General features: G+C 40.5%; 1 protein-coding gene across 2 annotated transcripts in view; it reads right to left on the bottom strand.

Annotated features, from left to right (window-relative positions):
• LOC307238623 (netrin-G1-like) overlaps positions 1–23402 on the bottom strand; it is an 82141-nt gene that overhangs the window by 21771 nt on the left and 36968 nt on the right. The window lies entirely within an intron of this gene.

Here is a 23402-nt window from a genome sequence, read left to right on the forward strand (position 1 = left end):
AGATGTCGTTAGTGCCGGTGATCGAGGTCAGACACACAAACCGTTCATCCTCTTTCTTCACATCCTCACGTGGGCTGTGGATGTCTTTAAAGACCGTCTTTTCTCGAGCGCTGAGTCTGTCGACCATGCAGACAGTTCTCACAGATCCAGTCACGATGCGGTAGGCATTGAAGCCGGTGTAGTTAGCAATATGCTAAGCTAACAAGCTAACTAGCGCAAGCCTACTAGACAAAATGCGGCGGTTTCATATTCCATACGTATTCCAGATATAATTCCTCAGGTTTGATCTTCAATCCCCTGACGAGGTTACCAAGGGGTGACCTCTGGTCGGGGTTTATTTTTGGTCGGAGGGAAACGATTCAGTGGGCCTGAAACAGGATCCGTAGCCTGCGGTTCAGTTTGGGACGTATCGTATCACTGTTTCACATCGTGCTTGTGTTTGTGTGTCGCCGCTTTCTCCTGTTCGCGACCAAAGTGATAGGGGATCTGGTGAAAACGTCCCATGAGAACATGAGACGGAGGAATTACACGATCAGCCCGACACGCATCCATTCCAATTGTCTTCCTGTGATATATTGCATTAAACATACCAGATAAGAACTTCAAAGGCAGTGAAAGCAAAAGAGATTCAACTCAGATATTACAATAAGAAATTACAGGTACTCCTCACTTACCGACCTATCTGTTTCACGACCAGCTCTCCAACCAGTCTGTATTGTACGCTGCGTACATTACCGCGGTGTGCGCGCTACGTGCGCGGCATCTCAGCATCAAGCATCTCATCACGCATCAGACAATTGAATAATATCAACTTTATACACCGTATATACTATATACACTATATACACTATATATACTATGTACACTATATATACTATACTATATACACTATATACACTATATACTGTATACTATATATACTATATACACTATATATACTATACTATATACACTATATATACTATATACACTGTATATACTATATACACTTTATACATCTCATCTCATCACCGTCACCAGTAACAAGCATTGAAAAAAATTCTCATCAATTAAACGAAATATTTTTGCTTCCCATACACAATTTGATCCAACACTCTGGTTTACACCCACACCATTCACTTTAAAATCCCTGTTTCTTCGTCTGTTTGTTTGATTTTAAGTTTAATTTTTTATTGCAAATTGCTTATTCCTTTAAAAGAAAGCTGTATATTGTATATTTATTTTCATTTAATCCATCTACCTTTAATAGCAAATCTGATTTTAAGTGTCCATATTTATCTTGTTGAGTTTCAAACAGTTTTCAAGACTCACTAGGCACAAAGCAACGTACATTCTTAGTTCTCAGTAGTCCAAGAAAAAGCTCCAATATTGTACTTTTCCCACAAAAGGACCTTGAAAGAAGCATCTCTTTAGGTTTGTACCTGGTTTCAAACACGCAGCAGCTTCATAAATGTGAATCCCGTTAAACCCCCTTCGCTCCCCACAGCCCTCCTTTAACTTTTTGTGGAATCAATTAGCGTTCCCCGGCTCCATAAAATTAATGGCGGCGGTGCAACTCCTAGTCCCTCTGCCGGAGCAGACAGCGGCGGTGGCGGTGGCGGCGGCGGTGGCGGTGGCGGCGGCGGCAGCAGCTCCCCGAAGTCAAGAGCGATGATATTTGACCTTACACTTAATTAAAAACCAGCAAAAATCTGGATCATCGGGCGGGTAGGGACACAGGGGAACTCTGGGATGCAATGCTTTTGCCGCCGGCATTGTCATATTGAAATGGGGGGAGTTGGTTGTTCCATACAAGAGGAGCGCTCCAAGAGTGAGGAGGGTCCGGCGCTTTTAAACTGTCTGCATTCACAAAGGCACGTTTCGTAAAGTTTCAAATGACCTTTTATCGTTTGCTTGGAAGCTAACTGCGGGTATTATCCATTATCCAAACACGAGGAGCCTCTCCCCGAAGAGGAAAGAAAGGGTAACAAGAGAGAGCATCCTTCATTTCCGTACTCCCTCGTCGGTGGGTTTAAAGGGGACCTATTATGCAAAACTCACTTTTTCAGTGCTTGTGCACATATGTGTCCCACCACAGCAAAAGCCTCCATCTGGCACATTTCTAAAATCGCCAGGAGCAGCCAAATGAGTTGAAAAGACCTTTCTTGAAGGAAAATTAGATTTTGTGTTTTTTTTTTTATCTCTCAACGTATTTTCAAAACCAAGTTTGATTTATAAATAGTAGAAAAATGTTAAACCGTGTAGTTAAATATACCCGTTTGATTACATGGGGAAACACAGTTCACTTACCGAGACGCAGAACAGCACTGAACAACGCCGATCAATCGTTGCCTTTAAAGCGACCGTCCAGGTGAAGATCATTCCTCCATAGTTGTAAAAAGGGCGTAGAAGTCATGCACCTACATCACTTTAGTTAAAAAAAAAATACAGCTTGTTTGGAAGCTCTGATTCTCCACTTTCAAATGATGCAAAAAAAATAAAAACTCGAAAGCCGCCAAATGACCCTAAGGTACGCGGTCGGTCACATACATTTGGGTCTCTGATGGGCCTACTGACTCACAAACTGTGAAATAAGACAACCCAGTCAGTTTTTTGTGAGCGTTCTGTTTCAGAAAACACGTCCTGAAACAAGCTCTCCGGCTTTGTATCTCAGTACTACGTAGCATTGAGACACATAAGAATTAGAACCGCCCTCCATCTGAGTAACTTCACCGAGCCAAGCTCAGAGCCAAGCATGGGAAGTGCTCTGTTGACTGTAGAGACCAGCACAAATCTTTTAAAAAACAAAGAGGAATTAATACCGACTGACCTGCAGACGAGGAAAATGTAAGTGATAAAAAAATTCATTCTTCTGTGTTTCTTTCTGTGTGTGTCCACGGTAGGTTGACTGTAGTGCAGGCTGCACGCGATCTGCTCGGTGTTTCTCCAGACAAAACCGTAGATGTTATTATTTTATTTAGCAGATAATTACTTCCGTTTCTGCAATTGAATGAAACAAAAAAGCCCCAAGCCCCGTCGTGTCCCGCAATGCTCTGGACACCGCGGTGAAAGTCGGAACAAACTTTTAAATGAGGCCTTGTAGATCTAATACGAGTGAATATTCAGCAACTGGATTGATTATTTCTCACCCCAAATGTGTTCAGAAACAGATTATGGTGGACTGATGAGGTGAAAGTAATGAAAGGTTACAGAGAAATACACAAAGAAACCTGGTGTAAAGCTCAAACAGGACTTGGGGCCTCGGGAGTGTGGCTCCTCCCACTTAAACAGAGCGTCAGGAACAAGATGGAATTAGATGCATGTTTAGAATGGCTAGAATGCATAATCTGAGTGGCATTTTCAGAAAACAAAACCTCAAAAACATGTTTTGGGGACCTCAGAGACATAAATGAACTTGTGTAAAAAGGTGCATAATAGGTCCTCTTTAAATGTTATGCGCTCAGAGAGGACGAGGGGATGACGTGTGTGAGAAAAGTGTGTGAGAAAAGAGAAGAGATAGAGCTACAAAAGCTGGATGATATGGATAAATCGCCATATTCAAAACTCCACCTTTACTCTACCACTGCTCTACCTCTGCCTCTACTCGAACTCTAACTTTTCTTCGGCTCCATCTCTACTTTACCTGTACTCTACTCTAACTCTGCCCCTACAATATACCACTACCTCTAACTTTCCTTCTACTCTCCCTCTATAAGACTCTACCTACACCTCTACCTTTACTTCTACTCTACCTTTACACTACCTCTACTCCACTGCACCTCTGCCTCTGCCTCTACTCTACTGTAACTCCTTCTACATCTTCTTTACCTCTACCCCTACTCCACCTCCTTCTACTCTTCCACCACCCTAGGGGAATTGGTGGGAATTTGTGAGGGAATCCTCAATCCAAAATATGTATGTGTAGAGGTGTGTTCTGGCCCAGGGCCAGGGGATGAGCGAGGCGAGGCAGGTGGAGGCAAAACTGCGCCGGTTGGCGTGTATTTATTATAGTTCAAACAAAAAGGTGACTCGTGGGCCAAAGGCAAAATCATAAGCTCGCTGGCAAACAGGGTCTGAGCTTATGCGCGCTGCCTCTGTATCGCGGCCGGTCTGCTGCGCCTAGCGTCCATATTGCCGCGTCTGATTGCGTGTCTCCAAACCTCCTCTACCTCCTCCTCTACTGCGGGGAAAAACAGACCCTAAATTACTTCCTGGTCCGGGATTGGACGAATCAGCAGTGCTCCTCTGTTGATTCGCCCAATCCCCAGCGGCTGAATGGCCCCAGGATGGGTGGTTGCGCGGCGGATCGACCACGCCACCTTGGCCTGCCACAGTATGTAATGAGTAATATCTTGATTTCAATTAAAAATAGCATTTTATTGTTTTTCTTTGGTCCATTTTGTCCGTTAGTTGACATAGATCTCTAATGGTTATGAGGCTATGTAGTATAGCCTGTATGTGTATACTACACATAAAATTCAACACATCTGTTAAAAAATGGAAGTAATTAGGCCTCTTTGTACTGTACTGTGTTGACAGGCTCTTCATTCTAATTCAGCTCTTACCAGACAAGCTTGCCTGGAGCCATTTAAACAGCAACCCAGTGTAAAAGGGGTAATACAAACAGACGGCTTTTTAAATCATTCCAAGTGGAGATAAATGAGGCGTAGCTTCGTAGAGCTAGTTCTGTCAGACAACTTGACAGCGCCACACGCTTCCACGCCCTTATGGGCCAGCCCTCCTGCCCTATCTGTTTTGCTACCTGCTTTGCTGCCTGCAACGCTGCCTGCTTGCTTGCTGTGTTGCTGTGCTCCCTCCACCTCGCCTGCAACAACCTGTTGGGCCCTACTCTTCTATCCAATGGGGGTATTTGGGCTCATCACTCCTATATATCTAGCTCATTAAGCATGCCTATGTATTCGGTTTGCCTCGCCGGGAGTGATGAGCAGTAGAGCCCAGACGCCCAAACTCAAAGGATGCTAAATAAATAAAGTTCATTTTAAATCACATATAACATTTGTCCGTCAGAAATTGAAATTCTGGCGGGTGATCAGGACTTGGGATCGTGTCTCCACTGAAGCGGCATTATACTATCACAAGGGCAGTGTAAAAGGGGTGACACAAACAGAAAAGACGAGACTTTTAAAAACCAAGAGTGCATGGAAAAAAATAATTAACACAGTGATTAAGTTATTACCACAGCATTATGTTTGGTGATTGAAGAGAAAGACATAAAATGTTGGAATTTAATGTGCAGTGCCCGGTCAACTTAAATGTAATGAAGTCGATTACCGTGCGTTAAATAAATTAGAACGTAGCTCCAAAGGGTAATAGTCGTTGTCAGCGTTTTGCGTTATTTGCTTGAATTACTTCTCAGAATGCAAAGCAGTGAAATAAATGTCAAGGAAAATAAACGTCTTTGTAGGGAAGAGCTTAGAGGACTGCGGGGTGGCTTCAAAATGGATTACAGGGTTACAGGATTTATTTGAGATATCATCCTATCACTGTATGTGGGCTACAGCAGGGCGGCCTCACACCCATCTGCTGTGTGGTTTGATTAGTTTACAGTGTTTAGTGACAATTTTCTGTCGATGCACCACTCTGTGGAATAGTGGTCAGTTACTCCTGAATGATGACCGCTGATCTGTTAATGGCCACTGTCAATCTTTGGCAACCACTTCTTTGATACGAGGGTTTTCGCGTCCCTCGTATCACTCCGGCCAAATGCTAATGCTCGCACAAGCCAGTGGCGGCATCTGGTGACGCCCCAATGAAACTACGGAGACTTAAAATCAATATTCCCTCTCAGCGCATTCTTTCAGTTAGTAAGATCGGCCGTTATCGCAAAATAGATCCCTTCATAGTGATTGTTTGGTTGTTTTTTTTTGATAATGACCGGCTGGCTGCGAATTATTCCTTTCTTATTACCATTAAGGGAGTTAGCTCATTGAGATTCCAGGTGAGGCAAGGCTTTCGCCGGCAGACCCCGTGGCTCAACCAGAAGGCGAAAACAGAATTAAATAAATCAAATCTATGTATGTATGTATGTATGTATGTATCTATCTATCTATCGATCTATCTATCTATCGATCTATCTATCTATCTTTCTATCTAACTCTAACTCCTATATAAAATATCTCATCCTCTATTCCCCCTCAAACGAAAACATCCCAACATGTCCAAAATCAGAGTTGTATAATTCACCTCCATGCTGTATAAATACATAGTGAGAGTTCCCCAAAGCTCGGCCAGATGCGGGGAGATGAAGGACGCTCCTTTTTTTTTTCCCACGGAAACCTTTGGTCTGGCTGAGGTTTTCTGATCAATGTGGACGAGTTCTCCCAACACCTTCCAGGATGAGGAGGAGGGAAGGCTGTTTGATGTCTCTCACATGAGGTGATGAAGGAATGGGAGCGATGTAGAGCAACCACAGGGAATCCCAAACGCAGGGAATTTCAATAAACTTAAAATCCATGTGACGGCAGGTTCTGCTGGACCCGTGTCAGGAGAGCTACAAGGAGTTTCAGTTTATTTCATCATGGTATAGGTGACATTTAGAAATAACATACAAAGTTAAATCATGTGACCAAAAAACAAATTTAGATTTACACTTTCAATATTGATGATATAAAAATTTCATTATCTATTTTATGTAATGTTAATCTGAAGGTTTATACTTTCTTGAAATTCTGTTTTTCAGTATTTCTTTTTACTTTTATTGTATATTACCAATTTTTTTAAATTTTTTTATTTCATCCCTTTACTATTATTGCCTATTTGTTTGGTGTGAGCTGCTGTGACACCACACTTTCCCTCCGGGGATGAATAAAGTATCTATCTATCTATCTGTCTGTCTGTCTGTCTGTCTGTCTGTCTGTCTGTCTGTCTGTCTGTCTATCTATCTATCTACCTAATGAGCCATTTTCCATGCTCACATGAGAGACTAGAAACAAGATGTTGTACCACTTCCTACTGGCAAAATACTGCAGTAAACGTTACACTCTGGATGTACAGCGGTTGATTGTAAAAACTGTTTTATTCTCTGTCTATTTTCCATCAATCTACTCTAGTATTAGAGCCTTTTGATGCACAACGACTAATCGACGCGCCTCTCACTGCAACTTCTTCGTTTTACTACTCTCCGTGTTTTTGGCTCAAAATGGCGTTTTCCCATCAATATGCAATGAATCCAATATTTAAAAAGTCAATGCCACCTCTAATGAATATCTCAAGTAGACTGTAGTGATGCGAGACGCGCAAACAAGCCTTAAAAAAATGTAAGAAATCCTCTCACTCGCTGAGAGCGGGATCTCCAAAGGCAGCCGAACCCCTAGAGCGGCTTCGACTCCTGAGGTGTATGCACGCGATGCCGGCCGGGGGTGATGCATATGGTCTAGTAGTCTATAGTCTATAGTCTTCAGCTAAATCCCAACAATAACCTGTCGTGTCAACAACCGAGTCTGGAGCGGGAACGGGGGAGAAATTCATCTGGTTGACGCGACGACTTGGACTCCACGTTGTCTTTTCCTCCATCTGGGCCGCCATTTGAAGGCCTCCCTCCCCGGCAGCGCCGTTAAAGTGTCATCTCATTACGCCGGGTCGTGTCACCGTGAAATTGAAGAGTCCGATTAGGCTTTGGATGCTTCCCCCGTTTTCCCTCCTTACTTTTTTTTTTTTTTTCCTTATACACGCCGTGGCCATTGTTTTTTTGTTTTTTTTTTAAATCATCCAGGCGTAATATCATAATACATCTCAAAAAACAAATTGTTTTTCGCTATTAGGGAGGGGATCACAAGTTAATCCCCCCCACCCTACTCCCCGCCCCCCAACCTTTGCTTACATTTGAAATGAAATTAGAATTTGCTGCTGCTTGGGTCGGTGGAGCCGGTGGAGGAGCGTGATTTGTTTCAATGACGGAGGCCGTTATTCTGGTATACATAGAGTATGGAAATGTCTCCGAAAAAATCCCCTCCTCGCTGTAAAGGGCCCCCCTAATCCTACGATCTAAGCCACTGAGACAAGCAGGAAGCTGGGCGAGGAATCTGAAATGGAAAGACGTATTAAAATGGAAATCAGCGGGTGCCTGGGTGTTATTGTGTGTGCTATTGCGTGTGGGTAAGTACAAACCCCTCGGAGTATCAAAATTAGTTAAAGGATTAAAAATGTTCTGCTCGGAAAAGGAACCCGCACCACTTGATTATTCCATTAATCATAAGACGTAGACTCGTGGAGGTAGACATGCGTACATGTCAGCTGACACACACGAAGACACACACACACACACACACACGCACGCCTCCACACATGCACGCACAGACACACACACACACACACACACACACACACACATACACACACACACACACACACGTATTATGGACATAGGAATATATTGTAAATGTATTGTGCAGTAGATACACAGGTCAAAAGCTGCAAACCAAAGCTTTATTTAATTTTGTCACTTACTGTAATTCAGGCGCCATCTTCAAATATTTCAATGTCCACTCTGGAACTAAGAAGGCCTCATTATGAAGCGCAAAAGCTAGTAAATTATTTGATGTAATCTCACGGATTACCACTTTAATCACTCACTCACTCACATTATCAATGGTAATGGTAGTTAGAATCTGAGTTTCAATACATTTCTCAGCGATCAGTTTTGTCTGTGAATCCAACATTTTTCAGATTCTTGTAGTTTGTTACTGAGTACTATACTTACATGTGTCACCTGAAAGTGTGTTATCTTTTTATGAATTCATAATTGTGTTCAGTCTCGAACATATTGTGCATAATCACCAGGTGTTTTGCATTGACATTTCACTGCATATATGTATGGAAGTATATATGTATGTGACGAATAAACCTCTTGAATCTTGAATCTAATTCATATACTACAGTTGTGTTCAATTAAAACCACTTAAGTTGTATTTGGAGTTGTAGAAGTTGTACTTAAGATGTGCATACACATTCGCGCATATTCAAATGCCCACACGCACGCACGCACGCACGCTTGCACACACACACACACACACACACACACACACACACACACACACACACACACACACACACACACACACACACACACACACACACACACACACACACACACACGCACACACACACACACGCAGCTTGGCCCTCCAGGGAGCGTCTGCTTTGTGCCGTCCTATATTCACAAACGTCCGAGCTCTAATCAGCGCCAATTAAAACACTGGAGACTGGAAGATAACCGGCAAAAAGGCCCGCGAGGCATGACGGACGCGGAGCGGAAGGTTCCGAGTCAGTCAGAACCATGAAAGGAAGCAACGCCAGGAGTTGCTTTAAACCTGCCGCTGACCTCGGCTCCCCCAACCTGTCAATCAGAGCCTGGCACAGCTGTCACGGTTCACAGGCCGCTTGCTCCCAGGGTGCAGGACTGTGTGTGTGTGTGTGTGTGTGTGTGTGTGTATGTGTGTGTGTGTGCGTGCGTGCCTGTGTGCGTGTGTGTGTGTGTGTGTGTGTGTGTGTGTGTGTGTGTGTGTGCAAACATGAGGTATTGGTCAAGGATTGCTACCTACACTATACTGTATACTGTATATATTTCTTTCTTTCTATCTTCTAGTTAATTTTCATGTTTGTCGTACTGTAATTGTTTTTCTTGAATTTATTGCTTTTTGTTCAATTTTAGGTTTCTATTGATTGATTATTGATTGTCATTATATATTGCTTTGTCAATTGTTGTCCATGGAATATTGGATGTTGTGTCTATCTATCTATCTATCTGTCCGTCCGTCCGTCCGTCCGTCCATCCGTCCGTCTGTCCGTCCGTCTGTCTGTCTGTCTATCGTTTCTAAATAAATGAAGCTTCCTACTGTGTTATTCAATGGTATCTCACTGTGAAACATGAATTTGTATCAGATTCAACCTACGGCTTGAGTTATAACATTTACATCCATTATCAACATTACTGTGTAATAGTCCCAGCGTGTTGAGTAATTCACAAATTACTGGTCTCTCCTCTTGAAATACATATGAGCTCCCAGGAGACGTACCAAATGGTTCAAAAAAATGTGAAAACAATGGCCCTGACAATAGTTGCCAGTTGCCCCAGGCAGCCAGATCGGCAACTATCTTGTGCAGTCTGCTTGGACGGTTTTCAACCTTCCTCCGAGGGATATTTGTTTTCCTGGTGCATGGATTTACTCCGTCAAAAGTGCGAATGTTAAAATATGGATTACAATTATATACGAGCATTTTCACTTAATTGTAAATTAACTTTGAAAAGTTCATGGGGCAACTGGGGAACAAAAATGGCTGTCCAGTTGCCCTAGGCAACCAGATTTGGGCCACTTTTGATATGTTTTAAAATAAAAATACAGCGGGATATGTTTTGTTAAGTATGTTTAAAAACTTCCAAAGTGAGAATATTGAAATATGGATTATAATTATATAGGATCATCACAAATGAATTATACAATGATTCAAAGTTGGCAACCACTTCAAAAAATTAGTCCTGTAGTGCATGGTTATAGCATCATTTGCATTTGATAGATAGATTACATTAGATTACACTGGATTACATCAAATAGAATACATTATATATCGACATTACATTAGATTACACTTGATTACATCAAATAGATTACATCACATAGATTACATTAGATTACACTGGATTACATCAAATAGATTACATTATATATCGACATTACATTAGATTACACTTGATTACATCAAATAGATTACATTAAATAGATTACATTAGATTACACTGGATTACATCAAATAGATTACATTATATAGATTACATAAGAATACATTGTATAACATGAGAATGCATTAGAGAATATTGGATTAGATTACATTACATCTGATTATATTGGATTAGATTACATTACACTGGATTACAGTATGTTAGATTACATTGATAGATTACATTTGATAAATTCAATTTTATTATTAGATTTACCAGCATTGTGCTTGTGTTCATACTATCAAAATCGCAGTCAGCGAGGAGGTATTGATGCCTTGCACAAGACGACCTTATGTCAAGACCAGACGGTACTTTGTGTTGATCAGTGGTTTCCTTCACGAGAAGGGTGTCTTCCTTCGACACAGCACAGAGGTGACAGTTTCACAGATTTCCTGATGATTTCCGATCCGAGCGGCAAAGGTGAGAACCGCAGAGTATGGATCTGCAACAATACAATTGTTGTGACTCACAGTCCCTAACACCTGGAAATATCAATACACTGTAGTTGTTCTTCTATTCTGTTTAAATGTAAAGTTTGTACTGAACAGTTCATGGGTTTTAAGCTATGAGAGCAAGATTAGGACAGAATATAAATTATTTTCATATTTTACCATCAATTACATCTTTTCCATAAATACATGTACTTTCTATTGCATAAACATACTTCTCTGAAAGACCTTTTTTTACGGATAAAGTGACAAAGAGGTGGTATACTGGTTTTAAATAAAACTACTTATTTTTAACATATAGCTGTTTTAATGTAATGTTAATACAGATTGCCATGGGTTTTACGCTATGAGAGAAGTATTGCAATATATTTTTCCATAAATTTAAAAACTATAATAAAAAAATATATATTATTCTATTCTATAAATATACTTCTCTGAAATATTTATTTTAATGGATAAAGTGAATTCTAAGTAAATATGAGTGTGATAAGACGTTTCCTTGGGTACCTCATTGTTTTCTTGTTTTAATGTTTAATTTAATGTTTTAACCCTTGAGACTTCCCATCAGCCAGTTAGGAAGATTATCTGCAGAATTTGCCAAAACTCCTTAAATATCACTATTACTGTTTGACCTTAGATGAACTCGATCTGGAAAACACATAGTGTGTGTCCGTTTCCACAACAATCAAATACGTAGCTAACGCAAAATGTTAGATTTTTAAAAAATGTGTATTTACATATTCTTATTTAACCTGAAAGTAGTTGTAATAAGCAACAACAACAGTTGTAAAAAACACAGGACCGTCACAAAAGCAGAAGTTTAAGAACAAGTCTGCAACAATCTGCAAACTACAAATGCTGAAAAGAACAGTGTTCGATAAATCACAATATCAGGAAAATGCTAAAATGTGTGCGTCTGTCTCGGGACAGACGCACCCTGTCCCGAGAGTCTGGAAGACACAACGTTATTTAGTGAAATTCGACATCAATTCTGCAGTAATTAAGGGATTTGGCACAACAAGCGCCAGTGAAAATGGTCAATTCGGCCAATACCAGAGTAATGTCTTTATTTTTGGATGAGGCTGACTTGGTAAACAGCAGCTGATATAACATGTCAAACAGTGTTAAAAGCCCTTTTCTTTGCTCTAAAGCCGTAAATCTACTGGCAGTGTTCCGTATTGGCGTCATGCATGATTGGCAGCCAGTGACGATGTTCTGTAAAAGTCGTTCCGTAAATTCACCAACTCTCGACCTGGTACCATTCATTGTAAAATGGCGGAACGGGTGTGAATGGAAGTGTGTGAGAATGGAAGCAGTAACATTGCTGTAAAGTGAGAGAGAGAGTAGGACAGGTTGAAAATGATCACACTGATTTAACAACATTGGGTCCAGGGACGGGGGCTCTGTCCCATCTCACTCAGCAGAGGGAACCAAGTCCGCCCAGGAGGGGTGGGGAGGTGGGGAGCGAAGCACCGGTCTAAAAACCTCGTCCGGCGTCACGTTAGACGCCTCTGGCGGGAGCATGACGTAATGTATCTCTAACTCTCAACTATGTGGGAACGGACTCCGTACGGAGCGGTAAAGGAGGGCGACGTGGGAATGATACCTACTGCCGCTGCCGGATATTCTTTATCCAGCAATATAACGCATTGCATGTGGGAAAGAGGTCGTGGCATTTTGGGGGCAAAGGATTTATACACTATGTGATAAGGGGCAGAATCACTTTACTGTACCACACACACACACACACACACACACACACGCACACACACTCACAGACACACACACACACACACACACACACACACACATGATCCAGGTGTAGCGCGGTGCGTCAGTGGGGTGTGACGCTTGTCACTGGAGTGAAAAGCCCTTCTTTAATTTTACATTTATATTTACATTTTAATTTACAATCCTTTAAAGTGGCCTTTGAAGTGAGAGACACCGGTTAAGTTTTGGATACAGGACTGAGAAGCTCAGCAGGGGGGAGAGAGGGAGAGAGAGAGAGAGAGAGAGAGAGAGAGAGAGAGAGAGAGAGAGAGAGAGAGAGAGAGGGAGAGGGCTTCTTAAGCCTGGTTTATGCTTGACGCCAGCGCAACCAAGCGCAACAGGCATGTGGCCTGGAGGGAATTAAAAAATGTGTGTCCAAAAATAATTTATTTTACCGGACAAAGTTGAACCTTATCGGTCACGTTTCACTAACAGTCTATGTTACAAACGCAAATATAATATACACCTAGGTTGCATCGCCCCTTGCATCCACATCGGCGCTTCAGCTCCCACCAGTCTCTCTGGAGGGCGCGGGGGTCGGGCCCCTGCTGCCGGTGGAGGTGCCACATGTGTTCGACCTGCCAGATTGGCTCGCACACGCGAGTCAGAGGGTGGAACAAAGCCCATGGCATAATTATTATACTTGTAATAATAATAATAATAATAATAATAATAATAAAAACTATTATTATTATTATTATTATTATTATTATTATTATTATTATTATTATTATTATTATTATTATTATCATCTCTCCATTGTGAACAATTCAACTGCCTTACATTATTCACCGGCATGGGCAGAAAAACTGTCACAGTCATGGGTTTAATCTGATTTAATTTGCAGTAGCATTTAAGATTTATGTCGCGCCATTAAGTACAGGTACGCCTCACTTTACGGCCGACTCCCATTCTTACAACCAGGTCGTTAAGTCAATTGGTTGATAAGCGAGGACTCGTGTTATGTCACAGTAAGGGAGTGTGGCCATTGCAATCGCTAGTGTAGTGAATACTGACAGACTGCGGGAATGAGACTGAAACTGAGAACGGTGCTGAGATGAGATGTATGTAGTGTGTATAGTGTATATAGTATATATAGTATATATAGTGTTTACAGTGTATATAGTGTATATAGTGTATATAGTGTATATAGTACATATAGTGTATATAGTGTATATAGTGTATATAGTAGATATAGTGTATATAGTATGGGTGATAGTACGTAGCACACTGTATTGTACATAGCATACAATACAGACTGGTCACAGAGCTGGTCCTAAGTCCGAACAGTCACTAAACAGGTAGGTCGTTAAGTGAGGAGTACCTGTAATGGAGTCGCATTTCTAAACACGGAAAGCTAGATCAGTAAACCAAAAAAAAACTATAGAGTTTTATATATATATATACATACTTATTAGGAGCTCCTACATCAGTGACTGGAATTAAAAGTGATAAATGCTTGCTTGAAAAGGGGTAAAATATCAGCAGTGAATCTCTCTGAGGTAAAGGGGTCTAAATAAAGGCAAGTAAAGATGAGGTAGACATGAAAGAAAACACTCTAGAAGTTAGGGGAAGGATTGAAAAGAGTAAAAATATTATCATCTTGACGGGAACAAGTTAAAAAGAGGGAAAAAGAAGGAGGTGGTTGTTTTGCGGTTCAGAGTGGAGTAAAGATTCAGTGCATTGGTCTGCATGGCATAATGGCACGAAAGGCCATTACTCCAAAATAAAACATTCAAAATCTCAACGGGAGATTCTCAGGAAGAATGATGGCTACATAAGACCAAACAGAAATGCTAGTTTTTTTGTCCTCAAATCCAAAGCATGGTGTTTTGTCTAGGCTGGCTGGATGCTGGGTGAGCTTCCCTGCAGAGGAGGGATGGAGCTGGAGGACAGACGGATGCTGGGAGGTTGTTTTTCGCCAAGCGGGGCTTGGGCAAGTCATAGAAAAACTGAAGGAAGAATGATACAAGAGAAATGTAAGGATATGTAGGATATACTATATCACCACTGGCTTTGGACACTGTTCCAGACCATGATGCAAGGAACTAGCCCCCCGGGAAGAAGGTTCCTCTTTGGCCCAGTGAGAGTCCCCAATTTTAGCCCTATTAGAAGTCTGGAGCCTATTTGGAGAATCTATACACTTCAGTCAACCAACCTGAGCAAAGCCGGCTAAAATCAACCAAACCAGGCCAAACTCACCCAAGTCATACCAATATCACCCAAATCAGGCCAAATCACACAAATCATTCCAAGATCACCAAACTCGGCCAAATTCACCCAAATCATCCAAAGTCACTCAAATCACCCGAATTATTCAGAAACCATCACCTAGATCATCTAGATTCACCAATGCAGCAAAAAAATGTATTACTTCTGAATATTCTAGATGGGAATGTTTTGAATTCTTCCATTCCTCCATTCTTCCATTCTTCCGCTCCTTCCATTCCAAAGGACAAAAAAAGGTCAAGAAAAGGAGGATGGAGTGACGAGGTGAGCGGGGGCAGCACATTAGACTCTATGGATTACCTGCCTGTGCTTAGACAGCGTCGTAGATGTGGAGCCCCAGCCCCAAAACAGTCGTGTCTTAATTACCCAGCCAACGCCCGATCAATACGTGAAAAAGAACGAGAGGAGACCTTAAAGGCAGGACAGCCAGTGTTTTTTTTTATTCTTTGTTTTGCTGCAGATGTGGAATAACATTAGAAATCAATAGCACTAACAGACTTGACACTTATGAGAAGTGGTGTTTTCCTATAGCTCACATTTTGTTATAATTATTATTATTATTATTATTATTATTATTATTATTATTATTATTATTATTATTATTATTAGGAGGGGTCCAGCCCACAGGGCTGTAAATACATATATGAGTGTCTAGACCACGACAACCGCTGGACCCACGGACATGCTTGAAGTCTCGTTAGAACCAGGACATCTCAGATGTCTCGTGGTTCAAGTTTGAACCATCTCTATCTACATTTGGAGCAGGAACTTGTGAAAAAACCCATGAAACCCATGAAGCAGTAGAACGTTCAAGCATCGCCGATACGTCAAGGCTCAAAAACTTCAGGTCGGGCGGAGTAGCGAGATGAGTTTGTGGTGTAAGTGGAGTCATCCAATTCTTTATGTGCAGGTTGTGTCTCCGAACGCACATTCGCTCGGTGCAAGGTGCCTGGCGTAGACTCCGTCTCTCTGTAGCGGTCTCAAACCGCATATTTGCGACAACGCCTGCTGTTTTGGGTCTCAAGTAGGCCGAGGTCATTTTTCATTTTTGTACAGATTATAAAAGTGCAGGTTTTAAGCTTTCAAATGATGTGTCACACATTGAAATATTTGAAGATATGCGTATTTGAATGTTGGTACACCTAATCTCCTCCAGCAGACAAGATGCCCGTCAACGATCCTGAGGTTTTTTACACTTCAGAGGCAGGTAGTGGGTGGGAGCAATAGCTGGTTAACTCCATCCCCAACCACTCCCCCACCTGTCATTGTCAGTGCGTTGAAATGTGTAAAGAGTGTAGAGATTAATAAATAACACGTGAAAATATATGATACTCTCACTAAGTATGATTTTTATTTAATTTTTTGTTAATATTTATTTGAATCGTTAATTTATTAAAAAATAAAATAAAATGCATAAAATGCATAATTCAAGTAAATCCTCAAATTTTTAAGTTTACGTTATTTTCTCTAATTTCAAGTTTTTCCCCTCTATTATTCTGTAACTTCTAAACATTCCCATTTCCTGCCTTTATTGTCATATAACAATAGTGGTTTTAAGAGAGTGGCACTTTTGAGATCTTTAACTTCTCAAACCTATAAGCGGTGCATTTTGGGAATAGGTGTTTTCTGGGAGCACCCCATCCCCCACTGCCTCAGGTCGCCAGCTCGGCGATGTAATGAGAGCTTCTGCCCCCTTCTCATAATCCATAACAACACGGAGATGGTATGTTTTCACGGAGAAGTCAAATTTCTTGCTTCTGGTTGTTGTTTTTTTAATAACATTGTTACAGAAGTGACGTCAGCTCTTCTTCTTCGTGTCCTCTGTTGCGTTGCGGCGCGACTCTTTTTTTTACCGCATGAAGACCAGGTGTAGTCCGGGTTAAGTATGACCTTATTTTTATCAAAACGGTTTCACATTCTGACTTGACGTGACACAGATTATGTAAGGATTATCCTGGTATGCATAGGTGCATGTGCATCAAAGGAACCGTAAGATCTCCGTTCTGGTGTTCAACAATGGGTGAGCTGCTCCAAATCACTGTTTTGAAAATAAGTTGAGAGATTGAAAAAAAACAAAAAAACTCGGGAATTCCTTTTTTCGTCCAAAATTAGATTATATCAGATTTACATTCTTCAAGTTGTTTTCTATCTCTCAACGTATTTTCAAAACTGAGTTTGATTTCAAAATATCAAATAAATATAAAAAAGTCGAGGCTACATAGATCCACCAGCATTTCACAGGGGGGAAAAAAAAAATCACTCACCAACTTGCTGAACTCGCAAAATACAGTTCACATATTCCCAGTTATGTGAACTCAGAATGTGAAACCGTTTCGAGAAGATAAGGTTATAAATTTTCCGGGTCTTCTACGTGTGATAAAAAACTGTTGCGCTGACGCTGGCTCCGAGGACACGAAGAAGAAGAAGGGCTGACGTCACCTTCGTAAGCCATGTTTTAACGCAACAACAACAACAACAAATAAACACCAAAAGCAAGAAATCAAACTTCTCCGTGAAAACGTATTATCTCCATATTGTCATGGATTACGAGGAAAGGGTGGCGGAAGCTCAGCTATATCAACTGGCAGCGGGGGGCGGCGGCGGCAGAGTGCTCCCAGAAAACAACAATTCCCAGAATGGGAATCCATTCCCATGCCCATTCTGCAAATTATTGTCCCATGGTGATGCATGCAATCTGAAAAAAGGCCACTTTCTTAAAAACGATCATTTGCCCCAACTCTGGACACTTTCATAACAACCCTCAACACCCACCTTTTCACCATGGCCTTTCCGCCTTAGTTAGTTAGTTTAGATATTCTTCTGTTTTGTTTTGTTTTGGCGCTATACGAATTTAATTAATTATTATTATTATATTATATATATTATATTATATTATTGTTACTGTTACAAAACAATAAATGCAGGAAATGGGAATATTCAGAAGTAACAGAATAATAGCGGGGATATTATAGTATAGCGAGCATGCACGTATAAATGAAAAAAAAAATACATTTAAAATTAAATGAGTGACTTGCATTATGCATTTTCCAATATTTTTTTATAACTTAATGATTCAAATTATTATTATTTCAGAAAAACACATTCAACATGATCTCATTGAAGGAGTACAGCACTATCTAAATGTAACCATTTAAAGCACTAAATGTGGTTCTAAATGCATATTTTGTCCTGCAAAAGTCTGGAAAGTCTTCTAAAAATGTCAACAGCTTAATCTTTAAGAAATCACCGCCTCCAAAATATTTGCTTGATTCCCACAAGTGTTACGTTGTTTTGAAGCTCTGGTTCAACACTTTCGTACAATGAAAACAATGACAAAAATGTCAATGTGGCGTGGGGATGGTGTGGCTTGAGCAGCCACACCTGTCTAGGTGTACCTGTCGAGGTAATTTGGCCCAGGATCAGTGTGGCTGTACACCTGTTGCTCGTTAGAGTAATCGACGAATAAGTATCCCATCCCCCCACGCACAAAGGAGAGGAGCCCTTGTCATGACACGTTGTCCATCTGCTCCGGACGTGTTCCACCTAGCCCACAATAAGCTGGTGTGTTTTCAACCCAATCGCCTGTGTCTCTGTGGCGGAGAGCCCTGAAAAGGCAATCCACTGTGGCGTTTTATTGTGGCAGGTGGAACTACTTACAAAAGTATATGAAATATCTCTGAGGGACAGGCAGCGCTTTATCCATTTGAATGGAAACGTGTTGTTGGGAACTTCCACACGGAGTGTTTTCCTTCCACAGAGGCTGTGAGGCAGGACTCTGTGGACTACTGGTTGTAGACAGTCGCCTTCTAATTCTTAGGATAAAGTAATAACACGCAACAGATGTATTGGTTTGTAATTCTGCATGTCACCAGGACTCCAGGAAAACTTGCATCACCGCGTCATTACGTCAGCCGATGCTGCGTTCAAGGGAAACTCAGAAAATTGTAACTCGTTTTAGTAGAGAAAAAAAAGTTTGTGTCGATAATGGAGGCAGCAATACTAGTGGTAGTATTGCCGCCTGCAGCTATATTTACTATTGTTACTGATATTGTTATTATTATTATTATTATTATCATCATTATTATTATTATTATTATTATTATTATTATTATTATTATCATCGTTATTATTATTATTATAATTATTATTATTATTATTGTTATTATTATTAATTATGCCGCAGGATCATTTGAAGGTCGCTATTGTGAAGGAACCATTGAGAAGTTGGCGTCTACTATGAAAGGTTTGACTCTTTTGCCGATTTTAAGACTCGGTTCATCTCTATTGGTTACACAATTCTCGCATATATTTCTGTCAAAATAATGATTAGGCTGAATAAGCCAAAGAATGGAAATCCCTCAAAATATTTTAGCCTAATTCTATATTCTAAGTTATTTATTTTGACAGAGAAATGAAAAAATGTGAAGTCCAAAAAAAAAAGAGGATTTATTTTGGTGGAGTAAAAGTATGAATGAGTCATAGTTCTTAGGTCTGTTTTTCCACATTCATTTTATCTTCAGTAACAGTTGACTGTTCTCTCGCTCGCCCACTCACTGAATTGAACCTCAGGGAGGTTGTTTGGGCACGTTGCTCTTTTCATTCGTGAATCGAGGGTGGAGTTACAGAGTCAAAAACGAGAGGAATAAATTACTTTTTGCCGGAGTGATTCCTGACTGCCGACTCATTTAAAAGTTTGATTTGGAATCGTCCGCGAGTCGTGCATTACAAGCGTCCACCAACTTACTGCACAAACCTACTCTTAAGTTGCTTTAAGCGTGAGCTTTGGTGAAAAACCTAAACTGTAAAAAGATCATTTGTTTTACAAATGTTGCTCATTTGTGAAAAACAAAAAAAAACACAAATAGGGCCATTTCTGTTCATATATACAGTATTTATTTATAGTAAGACTGTCAAATGATTAAAACAATTAATTGTGATTAATCGCATGATATTTGGGTGGTGAATCAAAATTAAAAATTTACCCAAATGTGAAATTTGAAAAGTGGTGAATGTACATTTATATTTGCAGTTATAGCCATTCTATGATTTGCTTTTCATGAACAGAAATAGAAAATAACCTTCATCTAAATGTATTTAATGCCATTCGCACGTTATTAACACACGCACACACTCATATATATATATATATATAAATATATATATATATATATATATATATATATATATATATATATATATATATATATATATATAAACACACACACACACACACACACACACACACACATACACACAGACACACAGACACACACACACACACACACACACACACACACACACACACACATATATATATATATACACTGTATATATATATATAAAAAAAAATATATATATATATATTCTGAGAAATCAGGCTTTAATATACTGTATGTCTCATGTCTCCCATATCCATTTGAAGCCAGAATCCTGACATCACAATCCTGAATGCGGCCCTCAGCTTACCTGACGCAGCAAAAATGTCCGCCATGGGTGTGTGTGCGGGTGTGACTGAAGGTTTATCAGCGTTTTGCGAGCATTCTGGGAAATTGTGGGACAGGATGGTCATTCGGTGATAAGGCTTTCACATTTGGCTGTAGCCAGGAGGCTGCTGAGGCTTGTGGAAAGTCTAATCAGTCGCTCCGCCACCAGCCTCCATCACCCTTTCAAGTGAGTTACTGATCCAACCCCTGGACTAGTCCGGACAGAAACCGTATGTTTATTTTACTTTTCTTTTCTCCCCACTGCAAAACTTTTGGTGGAAAATTGAATTTAATGCCCAAGGGCAGGATGGAAAATTGGGCAAAATAACTTATTTTCCCTTCCGTCCCACCTTTCGCCACTCTATTCTAATGAATGGCAAAATAAGATATCTGCGGGAGATGGCTGATGCGCCCCAGCAATTTAGAACCCATCAATTTGTGTTAACAGCATGAAGGTAACTACTGGAGGAGCAGGTCTGATTGGAAAAAAATACACAAACACAGAAACCAACTTAATAAAAAAAACAAACTATATTTGAATGGTTCTGAAGTGCGAATACCATGGGACAACCTTGCCAAAGAAAGTTTTTCCACAATGTACAAACTAAGAAACCCAAAATCAACCCAAGTTTCCATTTGCTGGGTTGTTGAATGAAAGATGTACGGCGGTAATAACAATTATTTGTAATAATTTATACCTTAAATACCCATACACATAATTTATCCTGAGCATAGAATCGCACATTGTATATTATTAATATTTTTAATATATTTGGTCATTTCTGTTCTATATTTTTGGCTGTTTTTATATATTTTTTTATTTATAACTTTTTATTTTCTTGTCCATTTGGACAAACAAATGCATTTGGACAAATAATACTCATCTGATTCTAATGGATGTGTATGTCATACCAAAGCATAGAAAATCTGATTTCAAAAATCGAAATCTTTGAGTGGATTCTGTAGGACGTAGGTACGGTGTGCTATTCAAAGCTGTGAGCGCTACTTCCTAAACCATTAAAACTGAATACAGGAGACTAATTTTGGCTACTGAACCAACGTCCCCTCTGCTTTTTGCTGATGTGTCCCCAGTCGTTACCATTTAATCAGAGGCAAATGCTCTTAATTACAAGATTAGTCTCCTACCCAATTAAACCAACGTGCTAATGGTTCTAATCCGCCGCTGAAGTTGGAATGGGGAATGGAATCTAATTAGGGACGAGCTCCACCACCCTCCACCCCCCCAATTCACCTAGGGAACCATCTGACGGCACATTAACCAATTTTGTTCTCCTCACATAAACTGAGTGCGTCGGATTGCAACACATCGCAGCTTTTTGGACTCTGCAAAAAGTGATCGTCATGTGGTTCATTTGCAAGCATCATTATATGACAATGTTTCCATTACCAAAAAAACAAAAAACAAAAAAGAAAGAAATACCCCACTGATGGAGGTATACAGTATACTGATTACTAAATGTGAACGGTGCTACGAAAGTGTATTATTGTTATTGTTATTTAAATAGTGACGGCATGTGGTCCATTGCATTGAGGAAAAAAATATTTTCCCTTCATATTATTATTTATGAGGAATAGATATCGGGCCTATGAGAGCTGGAAAAAGTAAAACCTAAGTAGGCTAAACATTGAATCTGACTGTTATACTTCACCACAGAAGAAAAGACAAATAATTTAAAGACATGTTCTATTGAGTGATGGAGTTTCTAGAAAGGAAGTGGATGTAGCATTGAAAAATAAACATGAAAGTGCAGATGAAGAATAATTAACGCTTCAGTCGGACATGGGTGGCCTGGAATTTACTAATAATTTTCTAAATATGCCTGAATACGTCATTCTAATCAATTACAATTGCCCCCTCGAAACCCTTTCTGCGTCTAATAAGGAATATTCTAGGAGACAGGTTTGTTTGTATTTTTAAAGACATTCGACTCTTTAGAGCTCAAAGTCTATGACACAATGGTGGTGAGATACTGGGGAATTATAAAAAAAAATAAAAAAATAAAAAAAACTTGTCAAGTGTGATATGCAATGAAAAATGCAGAGGGAGCGTGCATTCAAACTCCTCCCTCAGGACCCGCGAGAAGAGCAGAACTTTCATCTGACTGCACTGGTAAAGTTGCATCCTGAGTTATTCAGCAAACCCCAATGCAACAGTTGATTTCAGGGTGTCAGGAAAGTGAGACTTTTCGGGTTAGGCTGCCTTCAAAAAACCTCCAGGGGAGATAGAAATGCCAATCTGTAAAGCCCAAAGTGCAGCAGAAGCCACGCCGGCTTTGAACGCCAGCAGGGCGCCGAGGGTTTCAGAGTTTCTTTCAGAGCTTTTCTTTGAGCGTCGAGTGGAGAGGCTAGTGGACGCCTTGTTTGCAGTGAACAAATCTTTTAAATGACTCAGGTGTCGGGTCTCACTCCGCCAAAAGAGGACGCTCGCCCGCACTGCGTCCGTTCGCACGGACAGAAAGAACAGAGCGCTGCGGGGTCCCACCTGCTGATCGAGAGTCGAAAGCGGGACCCTATGTGAAATCCATAAACGTTCTGTCCCACGCTGGGCTGAATCTCCAAAAAGGGCCAAACTTTTCGTTACTACCGCACTCTGGTGAAAAACTCCAGAGCGATTTGTGAGGGGGGAACAAATCTTTTAAATTACTCAGGGGTCAGGAATCACTCCGGCAAAAGAGTCGTTTGTTTGCAGCTCGGCACTCACCGGGATCGACACACTCACTCAAACTCACAAAGAGC

This window comes from Zeus faber, assembly GCF_960531495.2.
Source record: "Zeus faber genome assembly, chromosome: 12".
In the NCBI taxonomy this organism is placed as follows: Eukaryota; Metazoa; Chordata; class Actinopteri; order Zeiformes; family Zeidae; genus Zeus; species Zeus faber.